Below are 12,546 nucleotides of genomic sequence, written 5' to 3' on the forward strand. Positions count from 1 at the left end.
GTCGAGGCCCAGATGCCAAATAGCCTTCAAGTCCAACACCCCCTCAAGTTGGAGGGGGAAACCACCTCAACTTGGAGAGAAATTGATGATGAAGCCGCCCAGTTAATGGCTTGGTGAGGACATCAGCCAACTGTTTAAGAGTAGAGACATGAGACAAACAAATCAGTCTGTCACCCAACTTAGCCCGAATAAAGTGACAATCCACCTCTATGTGCTTGGTACGCTCATGAAAAATCGAATTCTTGGCAATGTAAATAGCGGCTTGATTATCACAAAACACAGAGATAGGAAGGGAAACAGGAACGTGCAAATCAGAGAAAATCCGGATTAGCCAAGTCAATTCCGCCACAACTTTACTGATAGCTCGGTATTCAGCCTCAACCGAAGAAAGGGACACAATGGGCTGCTTTTTAGACTTCCAGCTAATTAAACTATCACCAAAAAAAATACAAAACCCAGTGACAGAGCGTCTGGTATCAACACAAGCAGCCCAATCACTATCCCTGTAGGCAGTCACTTGGAGAGCAGGAGAATTGGAGTAGAATAAGCCAACATCAAAAGTACCCTTAAGATACCTCAAAATGTGTAAAGCAGCAGACATATGAGGAGGCCGAGGACACTTTAAAAACTGGCAAAGATGCTGGACTGCAAAGCAAATATCAGGTCGAGTGTGTGTGAGAAACAACAACTTACCAATCAAAGACCTATAAGTCTCAGGGTTGTCCAAAATATCACCAGAATCAGCCGACAATTTATTATGAAGTTTGAGGGGGCACACCACAGAAGAAACATCTGAACAATGGTATGCTGATAACAAATCAGAAACAAACTTTTTTTGATTCAAAAGAACACCAGAGGAAAAATAAGAAACCTCAATGCCCAAAAAGTAGTGCAAAGTACCCAGATCTTTGATTCTAAATTGAGTATCTAAAAATTATTTCAAATCAAGAATATTAGTTGCATTATCCCCTGTTAGTATTATATCATCAACATAAACGGCTAATATAGTCAAAGAACCAGGGGAACCCTTAACAAAAAAGAGAATAATCATTTACAGAGGGAGAGAAACCCTTAGAACATAAGGCTTGAGATAACTTGGCATACCACTGTCTTGATGCCTGCCGAAGACCATAAAGAGACTTCTGTAATTTGCACACTAGAGGAGTAGAAGAAGAACAACCATAAACCGAAAGACCATGAGGTAATTTCATATAGACTTCCTCATCTAAATCACCATGGAGGAAAGCATTATTAACATCTAATTGAAACAAGGGCCATTGTCTTTTAACAGCAACTGCTATTAAACATTTTATGGTGGACAACTTCACAACAGGGGAAAAAGTCTCATTAAAATCAACACATTCCATTTGTGTATCACCCCTAATTATAAGTCTGGCCTTATACCTCTCCACACTACCATCAGCATTGTATTTCACCTTATAAACCCATTTACATCCAATAGGTTTCTTGCCTTTAGGTAACTCTACAATATCCCAAGTGTGATTAGTTTCTAAAGCCTCAAACTCCTTTCTCATGGTATCCTGCCAAGCTGGAATAGAGGCTGCCTGAGAATAGGTACTAGGTTCAAATTCAGCATGCTTAAGAATAGAAGTGGAATAAGAAAGAGATGAAGGAAAAGTACATTGATAGTCTTTCAAATATGCAGGAGGATTATGATCCCTAGTAGACTTCCTCAGAGATAAAGGGGAAGCAAACTGAATATGAGCACTAGCAGGAGAAGGCAAAGAAGGTGGAGTAGAAGATGGCATAGGAGAACTGACAGCAGGACTCAAGGAAAAGGAAGCAGGGGACTGAATAGGAGAACTGGCAGGAGAAAGTGGAGAGGGACCATGAAGAAAAATAGGATCAGTAGCAGTAGGTGGAGGGGAAGAGGCAAAGGAAGGATTAGAAGCCAACACAGAAGGTGTAGATGGAGAAGGAGAGGAAACAGTAGCATTAGGTGACTTGGAAAAAGGGAAATAATTTTCATGGAATACTACAACCCTTGAAACAAAACACTTCTTAGTGGCCAGGTTGTATAACTTGTATCATTTCTTGGCAAAAGGATATCCAAGATAAGTACAAGGAATAGCCCTTGGTTTAAATTTATCTCTGTGAGGTATAGGGACTGTGGCATAACATAAACAACTAAAAGATCGCAAATGAGAGTAAATGGGCACCTTACCATACAACATTTCAAAAGGGAATTTATCATTTAAAAGTTTAGAGGGTAATCGGTTAATGATATAAGTGGTTGTTAACAAGCAATCACCCCAAAAGTGCATAGGTGCTTTGGACTGGAACATTAATGCTCTAGAAGCTTCAAGAAGGGATCTATGTTTTTTTTCAACCACCCCATTTTGTTGAGGGGTGTAGGGGCAACTTGTTTGATGTATGATTCCATGTTCTGAAAAAAATAATGATGCAAAGGAACTAGACCCCAACTCTAGAGCATTATCACTTCTAATTGTTTGAATTGTAGTGTGAAAATGAGTTTTGACCATTGCAACAAAAGCTTTTATTAAGGAAAAGGCATTACTTTTGGATCCCATGAGGTGTGTCCAAGTGGCTCGTGTATAATCATTGATAATAGTAAGGAAGTATCTAGCCCCAGAATAAGTTGCAGTATGGTAAGGACCCCAAGTATCAATGTGAATGAGTTGAAAAGGTGAGTTGGTACTTATAGTACTATCTGAAAAAGGCAACCTAGTTTGCCTGGACATAGGACAAACATTACAAATGAAAGACTGTTTGGATGACAAAGAATCAGACAAACCAGAAATGAGTTTCATTATAACAAATGGAACATGTGCAAGCCTTTGATGCCAAACCACATCCAGTTTATTCATGTTAGTAGTACTACAATTAAAAGGAATATCACACACATCAGGCAGAATAGAACCAGAATTACAAGTAGAAGAAAGAACACAAGATGAAACAACATTAGTCATGGGAGAAGCAGGATGAACACAAGATGAGATAATATTATTTATGGAATCTAAATTGGTGAAAAGCTGAGAATGAGAGGAAGTAACTCCTCAGAACAAATTGAAATCACCGAAAAATGTCAAATTAAACCATCGCAGAACAGCAAATCATCGGAAACTACTGTAAAATAGAGAGGCGACACGGAACTGACGAAATCGAAGATGAAGAGAACTTGGACAAAACTTTGTGAGGGTAATATTGGATGAAAGCGGAGGACCAGAGCTATAAGAATCTGTGCTTTGATACCATGATAACTTTGAAGATAAGCCAAATCGCCATGAAAATCTAACTAGGGTTCATGAGAACAAAATTGAGAGAGAAAGAGAGCTGTAGATATTTCTGTATATCGGAATGGCCAAAACTGTCCAAATATGTACAAACTATATTATATATATATTGGGCCAAAATGTCTTGAACCCAAAAAATATAAACCAAAAATTAACAAGACAAAAGCCTATACAATTAACTTATACACAACTGGGCCTATTTCTGCCGAGGCCCAGATGCGAAATAGCCTTCAAGTCCAACAATTACTTCCTACCGTGGTTCTTAGACAAATAATGGCTCATTTACCTTTTTATGATATTTATATATTAAATAATATAAATTCTTTCTTGTTCAACACCAACTAAAGAATTTTTCTTGACACTCTATTGATACAACCAAAAAGGAATAGTAAGCAAATCTCTAAGAAATCAATGAAGAGAATGGCTTCTGAACAAGAATTTGCAGAGAGTAAATTGAGAGTTCAAATAATAGAGCAGAGAAAGAAGATTGACTTTATTTTCATAACTCCATTCCCTATATACCCTGTATCCAATCGGTTAGTTGCTTTAACAAACTATTAACAGACTGACCTTCCACTTAACCGACTAACTAATCTGTTATTAGCAATATGGTAAGTGACAACTATATCCCTTACTTATTACATTAGTGATAAAAATACCCTCTTGTATAAAATGAATATAACAACTATTTCCCCCTCGAAATGATCCTTGTCCTCAAGGATTGAAATGAGGAAATTGTTGCTGCAGGGCTTGTAAATCCATCCAGTTGTTATCAGCAGCTGAGCAATTAAACCACTTGACAAGAACTTGAGTGAGTGGTCGATGGTGTTTCTGGACCATTCTTCTTTCTAGAATAGCCTCAGGTTCCAACAGAATGTGACCATTAGAAGATAATGAAATAGGAAGGTAAGGAAGCACTGGCTTATCTCCCAGCTTCTTTTTCAACTGCGACACATAAAAAGTACGGTGAATTTTGGCATTAGGGGGTAGATCCAGCTGATATGCAACCTGCCCGATCTTCTTGATCACCCGAAATGGACCAAAATACTTTGCCCTCAAATATCCTTCTAGACACTTGTTAACAGCCTCCGTTTTCCCATCACTTTGTGGATGATAGGCTGTAGAATGATGCAAGGCGACTCCTTGAAGGCCAAAGATGTAGCACCCCGGAAAATTTCGAAATACTTAAGCGTTATTAAGAAAGTTGATGTGTGCTAATTATATTATTTTGTGTGCAGACGAGGACTATTAATATGATGGATATTAATTGGATATGATAATAAGTGTACGAGGCATAGTATAAGTGATGTGGGTTCTAAGAAGAGCCCTAAGTCTAAGTCAAGTTGAAAATTACATGATAGACTAAAGTTCCAAATGAGTACGCACAAGACCTAATTTTGGACGAGCATATCTACATATATATAAGGAGTTATGTAGTGGACAACCTATCAAATGACAGATCTTCGAGTCTAGTTTCTAAAGCTTCAAACCGTTTGTCATTTGGATACTCCTACAAGAAGGTATGATCAAAATATCAAAGGCTAGCAGTGAAGTACTGCCATAGTGTCCAGGTCCGCATCCGGGCTTCGAAAAGGAGTGAACGGGGGATGCGAAGCATCGGGGGCCATGTCCTAAACCCAGAAATCTGGGCCTATAAATACAAAATCAGGGGAAGAGAGTATTTTGAGTATTGGGGGTTAGGGTTCTTGAGGTGAAGAGGCAATTTTAAGCTCAAATCAAGTCCAATCAACTAAGGTAAGTTGTTAAAGATGTTTTGGGTTTATTCTTACTCAATATACATGAGTTCTAACATCATTCTTGCATCCAAATACTAGATTTCATCATCAAATCCTCAAGAACACAAAAATCACCAAAGTTGTGATTTTTCAAGATTGATCTGCTAGAGGTAATTCCAATGCTTCAAACTCGTTTATTATGAGTAGTTAGAAGTATTTGAAGCATTTGTTACAAGTTTTAATGGTTGAAATATTGGATTATAAAACTCTAGTTCATGGCATAAATAGTACTTTTGAGAAAATAAGAGAAAAGATGAATAATAATCTTGGCAATGAAATTGATGAATACATTGAACCTGTGGAATTATTTGTTAGCAAAAGTTGTAAATGATCAACTACGTAATCACCCGAATTATATATTTTGCAAGTGTTGATATTATGGAAGACGATGAATAGTAAATTGGTGGCATTGGACACTTGATGTAGTATCATTAATGACTTCGAATGGGTATTAAAAATATAAGAATGAAGTTGAATAGTCTAGCATGTAAATCTATTTGGCGATTTGAGTTGTTGGAGGCTTGCAGCCAACTTATGAGCCATATATGGATATTGATCAATATTTTAGGTCATATTTTGATGTAATTAGGATATCTAATTGTAGATATCGACTTGTTGGTGATGTTTGAGCATTTTAATCAACATTGAAATGATGGAGAAGGATTGAAAGCTTGTGAATGTTAATAAAGCGAAAGCGAGGTAAGTGGATTAAAACTTACTCTACTTGAGAGACTTTCTCTAAAAGTATGTTTCGAGTTAATACTTAAGTTGTTTGCAAATGTGCTTTCGTGCTTGTGGGGACAAACAAGTATGGATGTCTCCATGTACAAAAATATTATGCTGCATATGTAGTGTCATGCTGTTTTATAAAATTTTATTTAAATCTTATTGGCAAAATGACACTCAAGGTAAATGTTATAAGTTTTTATCAAAACTTTCGTATTGACAAGAGTATACATATTTGAGCGCTAAAGATAAGTCTTCACGAAAAGTATTCATTTTGGAAATTGATGAGCAGAATAGCACTTGTGGTATCTTTTAAAGATTGATGTTAAATTGCTAAAGGCTTTAACATGTAAAAGGTTGTTTATATAATTTTTGTTCAAATTGTTTAGATTTTTTTATTAATGTTATGATTTGATAAAAATAGATCTTTTAAGGCTACTATGCTATAAATCTATTTTTGAAGTATCAAATATTTTGGGAGTTACTCGTGTTCACCGAGATTGATTCGGATATATTGTGGTCATCGTCATGAAACTACGCGTGCCGATGTAGGCGTAGATGATCACTTTGTGGTATAGACTATGGCAGAGTACTCTCCCTCGAGATGGTACTATTTTGTGCTATTATTAGCATTGTTGAGTTGATTCGTACGACATTACGATGAGATGACCTGAGCAAGTAGGGTATATGATACTTGCCGCTAGGTACATAACCTAGTTGACCTTCTTATGTCGGTGATAGTATAGTACTCCCGGTGAAAGGTAAGGATGATTTTCTTATGTTTGGGCCTAAGGAGCCGAAAGTTATTTCAATGACTTAAAGCAAATGTAAATGATTTTGTATGATTTTATCCAAAAATCTTGGGTTGATATAAATGTTTTAAATTTTTATATTGGGTTATATTTCACTTGGCTTTTATTTAAAATGACAAGTATCAGGAATTGATAAAATTGTTTATCGTCTTATATCAAATATAGGTGCATTATTTTTATAAAGTTTTTCCCAAGAACTTAAGTTAGAGAGAGCCTATGACACCTATTGAGTACCGATGTGGTGTACTCAACCCTTAGGGGCCCCTCTCCAGGGCCCTGCTTACTTTACATGTTTCAGGATGAGGTCTCATATGTGGCATGCTGTCAGGGCTAGGATGACTCTCTTCCTGAGGTATACAGTGAGGCACCACTCCTATTTTAGTGGTAGCTATCATGTTGTTTTCTTAATTTATGCTAGTCGGGTATTAGCCCAAGTGTTTAATTCTATTCTTTGGTATAGAGGCTCCATAGATAGTTGTGAAAGGTTGTAGTAACGGGGTTGTACACGACATACATGAAAAAATATTTTTTTTTTTACTTAGTCTCATTGTTATTATGGCGTCATGGGTGATTTTGAATTGGAAAATATTTTATCATTTAACTTGAAAATGAATATGATTTTCAAGGAGCTTCCGCAGTGAAATTGGTTTTCACGCATGTGATTTGGGTGCATCACATGGTTTGATTCGCTCGGGTCGGGTTGTGTGCCGGTCACGTGATTCTGTGTCGTGACAAAAGAGTTCCTGCCAAAATTTACTCAAGAATATAGTATCTCTGTCATACACAATTGTCTGCGGCAATCCATGGAGTTTGTAGACATTTTCCATGAAAACTTGTGCCACCCCTTCTACTTCTGCTGTAAACGAATGTTTCAATGCCATAAAGTGAGCACACTTGGTCAACCCATCCACTACCACCAGAATAGTTGTTTTACCTGAAGAATTAGGTAATCCCTCAATGAAATCCATGCCGATATCCTTCCACACTCTCTTAGGAATTGGTAGAGGTTGGAGTAATCCTGGATAAGCCACATTCTCCACCGTGTTCTTCTGGCAAATCTCACACTCTTGAACATGTTTGTACACCTTTTCTAATCCCCTTCCAGTAGTAAATATTTTTTAGCCTGTGCAGAGTAGCAATGATACCTGAATGCCCCCTAGTGCACTGTCATGGTGCAGCTTAAGTAGCTCCTTCCTCAATTCTGCATCTCTGCCCACAATCACATTGCCCTTCCTGTATAGCAATCCATCTTTATAAACATAGCCTGGCCTACCATTGGGGTTTAGCTGAAGTTGTTGAATCAATTCAGAAATCTTGTTATCGTCTTTGTAAGAATCTTTGATCTGCTGTACAAACTGACCAATTACAACAGTCATGGAGTATAACTTGGACACTCGAGACAATGCATCTGCTACTAAATTCTCCTTCCCTTTCTTGTATATATTTGTTGTAAATCACTAGGACAAGTCTTACCATTTTCTCCTAACTGCATCTCTGATAAGCTGAGAGTCTGGGCAGCAGTATGCTTCACAAAAGTCACTGTCATCATACTCAGCTGAGTAGGTTTGTTTAACAATTTCTGCATCTTTTGACTGCTAACCATCTTGGAATCACTAGGTGGACTTCCCCTGAGTGATATCTTCTTCCCATTAATCTGAAATTCCATCTTCGGTTGTCTGAAATTCCATTTGATATCTCCTAGTGTAATAAGCCACTGAATTCTTAATACTACGTCAGCACCTCCTAAAGGTATCACCAACATGTCAGCCATAAAATCTACTCCCTGCATCATCCACTTCACCTTCTTGCTCATGAACTTGCTATGGACCCTACTACCATTAGCAACAGCCACAGAGAAACTAGGAATAGTTTCCAACTGAATTCCTAATTTCTTTGTAACGTTCACATCCATGAAATTGTGCGTTGACCCAGAATCTACCAACACATGCACCATCTTCCCCTTTACAAACCCTTTTACTCTCATTGTTCTGTAATCCACTGTTCCATCCAATGCATGGGCGGACATTTGAGGACTAAGATTGGACTCCTCAGTATTTTCTTCTTCCACTGTGGGTTCTTCTTTCTCCGGCACATCAATATCTTCCTCCAACTCCAGAACATACAACTGCCTTTTCTTCTTACAGTTATGACCCGGAATGTATTTCTCATCACACCAAAAGTATAACCCCTTGGCCCACTTCTTATCTATTTCTGTGGCAGAAAGTTTTCTTGGTCCTTTAGTGTAGAATGATTACTGAAATTAGAGTACTTTCCTCCATTTGAACCCCTACTGCTCTCAGGTCCCATTAAGTGATAATGACTTCTAAAATTTGAACTCCCAGAAGAACTTGAATTGGGTAACAAGGGTCTAGAATTTTTTACCATTAACTAGTTCTATTCTCTCTGCAACTTCACTGATTGTTCTGCTAATTTAGCAAGACTATAAGCTCTCATTAAGGTTCTTGGTGCCAACATGCTAACTTGAACCTCAATATCAGGTTTTAGTCTATTCAAAAAGCAACTGATAGAATATTCTTCTGTCAATTCTACCTGATTCAACAATTTATCAAATTTATCCAAGAACTCTTGAACACTCCCATTTTGTTTCAGCCCCACAAGTTCAGACATAGGATCTGCATGCAGAGTATGCCCAAACCTAAGATGCAAAGCTCGAACATAATCGTTTCAATTTGGAGGTTCCCTACCCAATCTTGACTTCAATAGCGTTTGGTTCCATTGAAGAGCTCTGCCTTCCATGTGAATCGAGGCTAATTTCACCTTCATATCTTCCGGAGTTCCATCAACATCAAAGAATAGTTCGCATCGATGCACCCAACCTCGCAAATCGTCACCCCCGAATCTAGGAAATTCCACTCGTGAATATCTGGTATTCACGTGATTATGATTTCCAGCTCCATTCATCTGGTAACCTACTCCATTAAAACTGATTCCCGTATTTTCTACCGGAGCTGCTGGTGGAACCGCCGGAGCTTGATTATTAACAGCCATGGCTGCTACTAGCTGTCAGATTTCTCCAATCACGTCACCATATTTTTCACCCAAAATCCGAACTTGTTCTCTGATTTCATCTAATTCACGTCGCATTTCACTATTTGTCGTCATTTCTGGCATCGTACTTCGCCAAGAACCGCTCGCTCTGATACCAAATTGGTACAACCAAAAAGGAATAGTAAGAAACCAATGAAGAGAATGGTTTCTGAACAAGTATTTGCAGAGAGTAAATTGAGAGTTCAGAGAAGAGAAAGAAGATTGACTTTATTTTCATAACCCCTAATTGGTACAATCCATCCCCTATATACCATGTATCCAATCGGTTAATTGCTTTAATAAACTAATACCAGACTGACCTTCCACCTAACCGACTAACTAATCTGTTATTAGCAATATGGTAATTGACAACTATATCTCTTACTTATTACATCAGTGACAAAAGTACCCTCTTGTATAAAGTGAATATAACATATAGCCTATGATTTCTCTCGATGCAAAAGATTATTTACAAGTATACATCTGATAATACCTCTAGACTGATTCGCCTATGTCTAACCACTTTTTATTTAAATAGCATAAAATTTTAAACTATAGGTGGCCTATGTAATCAGCGACCTGATTTTCTTCTTTTATTTGTTCATTAAATTGTAAATTTTTCGACTGTAGTCGTCTGTAATCATGACCTGTTTTTTTTAAACAAAAATTTTGAAGATTTTTTAAACTTTAAGTCGCCCAGCGACCTAGAGAAAAATATTTCCCTATATGCATCATACATATATATATATATAATTATAGTAGGTAAGCATTGTATACAACTTTGCTTTCATTTTTTTTTGTCCTTTCTAAAAACATTACCATTATTTCAATATCAGGGACTTTTTTGTCATTCCACACAAGAAAAACAAAAACCCTCATCCTTCACAGTAAAGGCGCTTCTTTTGTTCTTCTCCACCAGCAACATTTTTCTTTCTAAAATTCTCCACCGGCGAATTCCCTCCCTATTTCTTATTTCCGGTCTCTGTTCACCTCTATTTCTTTTTCCGGCGACTCCTCCTTTCGGTTAGCAGTTGTACACATTTTACTTTTCCAGTATTTATCCTTAAAACAAACTAAAAATGAGAAAGACTCAAGAATTTCTACTACAATATTTTCACCAGTTCTGTAAATTGCTCCTATCAATGGAGTAATGGTTTGACTTTTATATTGATTTTAATTTTTCATGTCTTTTATACTCCATAAAGCTTAACAACAAATGCTAGGAAATATAAGTCATTCACAACAAATATATAGGGAGAAGATTTCAGTATTTAACTTGTAGAAACTATCAAGAGAGGAGTAGTTGGATAGAAAGCAAAATTATAACAAACAGAAATTAAAAGACTCATGCCCACCCAGTTTGCAGTTGGCAGAGACGGGGGAGAGCAGAAGGTAAGAGAGAAATGGGGGAAATCAAATTGGGTAGAATGACAAAAACATCCATTTCACTTATGCATTGATAAAACCACGTTAAATGTTTATGTCTTTTTTGGTATATTTCTCCTTTGTTGTATGATTTATCGTCGCTCAAGGTTTGCTTTGCTAGCTTCCGTATGATACCTGATTTTTACGGTCCAACACTCAAGTGGTGGCCAGCGGGTTCAACTGAACTCGCTTCATCAAAAAATAATATTGTGTATATGTATAAATTATGATTAAAGCTACATAAATTTTGTATAAATATTTTATTTGAACCCACTCGACAACTACTATTTTACGACTAAAGTTATGTACTTCTAAGATTGAACCTGCTTCCACAAAATCCTGGGTCTGCCACTGCTCTTACAGAAATATATATATATATATATATATATATATATATATATATATATATATATATACTTTTTGGACACGTACGTTGTACGTGTATCTCACGTCAATAAATACAAACAATATAAATTGGAAGATTAGTACCAAAAAACAAAGGAAATCAAACCTTCATAAAAGAATATTAAACATCAAAATGTGATAGCCACATATATTAGGGACAAAAACAGCACAAACTGTTTACAACTCTTGCTAGGTAACTTAGAGGGATAAATTCAAATTTCATATAATTCTATACTCAATTTGAAATGGGTTATAACGATTTGTCTTAGTTTAAAAATAAAACGAATGATCTCAAATAAACACATATAGAGAAAAATGATATAAACAAACATAGTGTTTGAGAAAATAACAACTTGAACATCAGATAAGAAAGAGAAATGTGTCAGCGTCAACATAAATACAATTAACAAACACAAATGCTAGCTACTGATGGGGGAGAAATAGGACGGAATAAACGTTTTCCCATCCCATGATATTTATATTTTGAAATTTCATATAATTATTTTCCACACAAGCAATGATGACATGAACATACCTGCATTTTGTGAGCAATTCAGTTTTAACAATCAATTTTTTATAATAACTGCAAAGGCTAGTTGTTAGTACGACTTTGTAAATGTTAGCCATGATAAACATACCAAGACCAAGTATTGTCATCATCAAAAATAGTGGATACACATGATATAACTGTAAGTGCAAGCATCTCAATATTCTACCTAATTAAACATTCAGAGAAAATTTAAAATACTAAAAATAGAGCAAAAGAAGTACAACAAACCCATAAATAATACAGACGTTTGAAGACTCCATTTCATGTTTTGAGTTTCAGATATATTAAAAACACTTTGTATCTCATATAGAATGTTATCGATCATCCAATTCTCCGCTTTCGTTATTTGATTTTTGTTCCTTGCGTACACATCTGTTGCTACTTACAAATGTTGAAGTACTGTGGATAATAACTTGACGTAGGAATTTGATGGGTTATGGAAGCTAATTAAGAAAATTAAAGAGGAAGAGGAGTGGGAGGCTAATTAAAAGGTAGTAATAAGAAAATCA

The sequence above is a fragment of the Nicotiana tabacum genome, chromosome 4 (assembly GCF_000715075.1).
Source record: "Nicotiana tabacum cultivar K326 chromosome 4, ASM71507v2, whole genome shotgun sequence".
Taxonomy (NCBI): Eukaryota; Viridiplantae; Streptophyta; class Magnoliopsida; order Solanales; family Solanaceae; genus Nicotiana; species Nicotiana tabacum.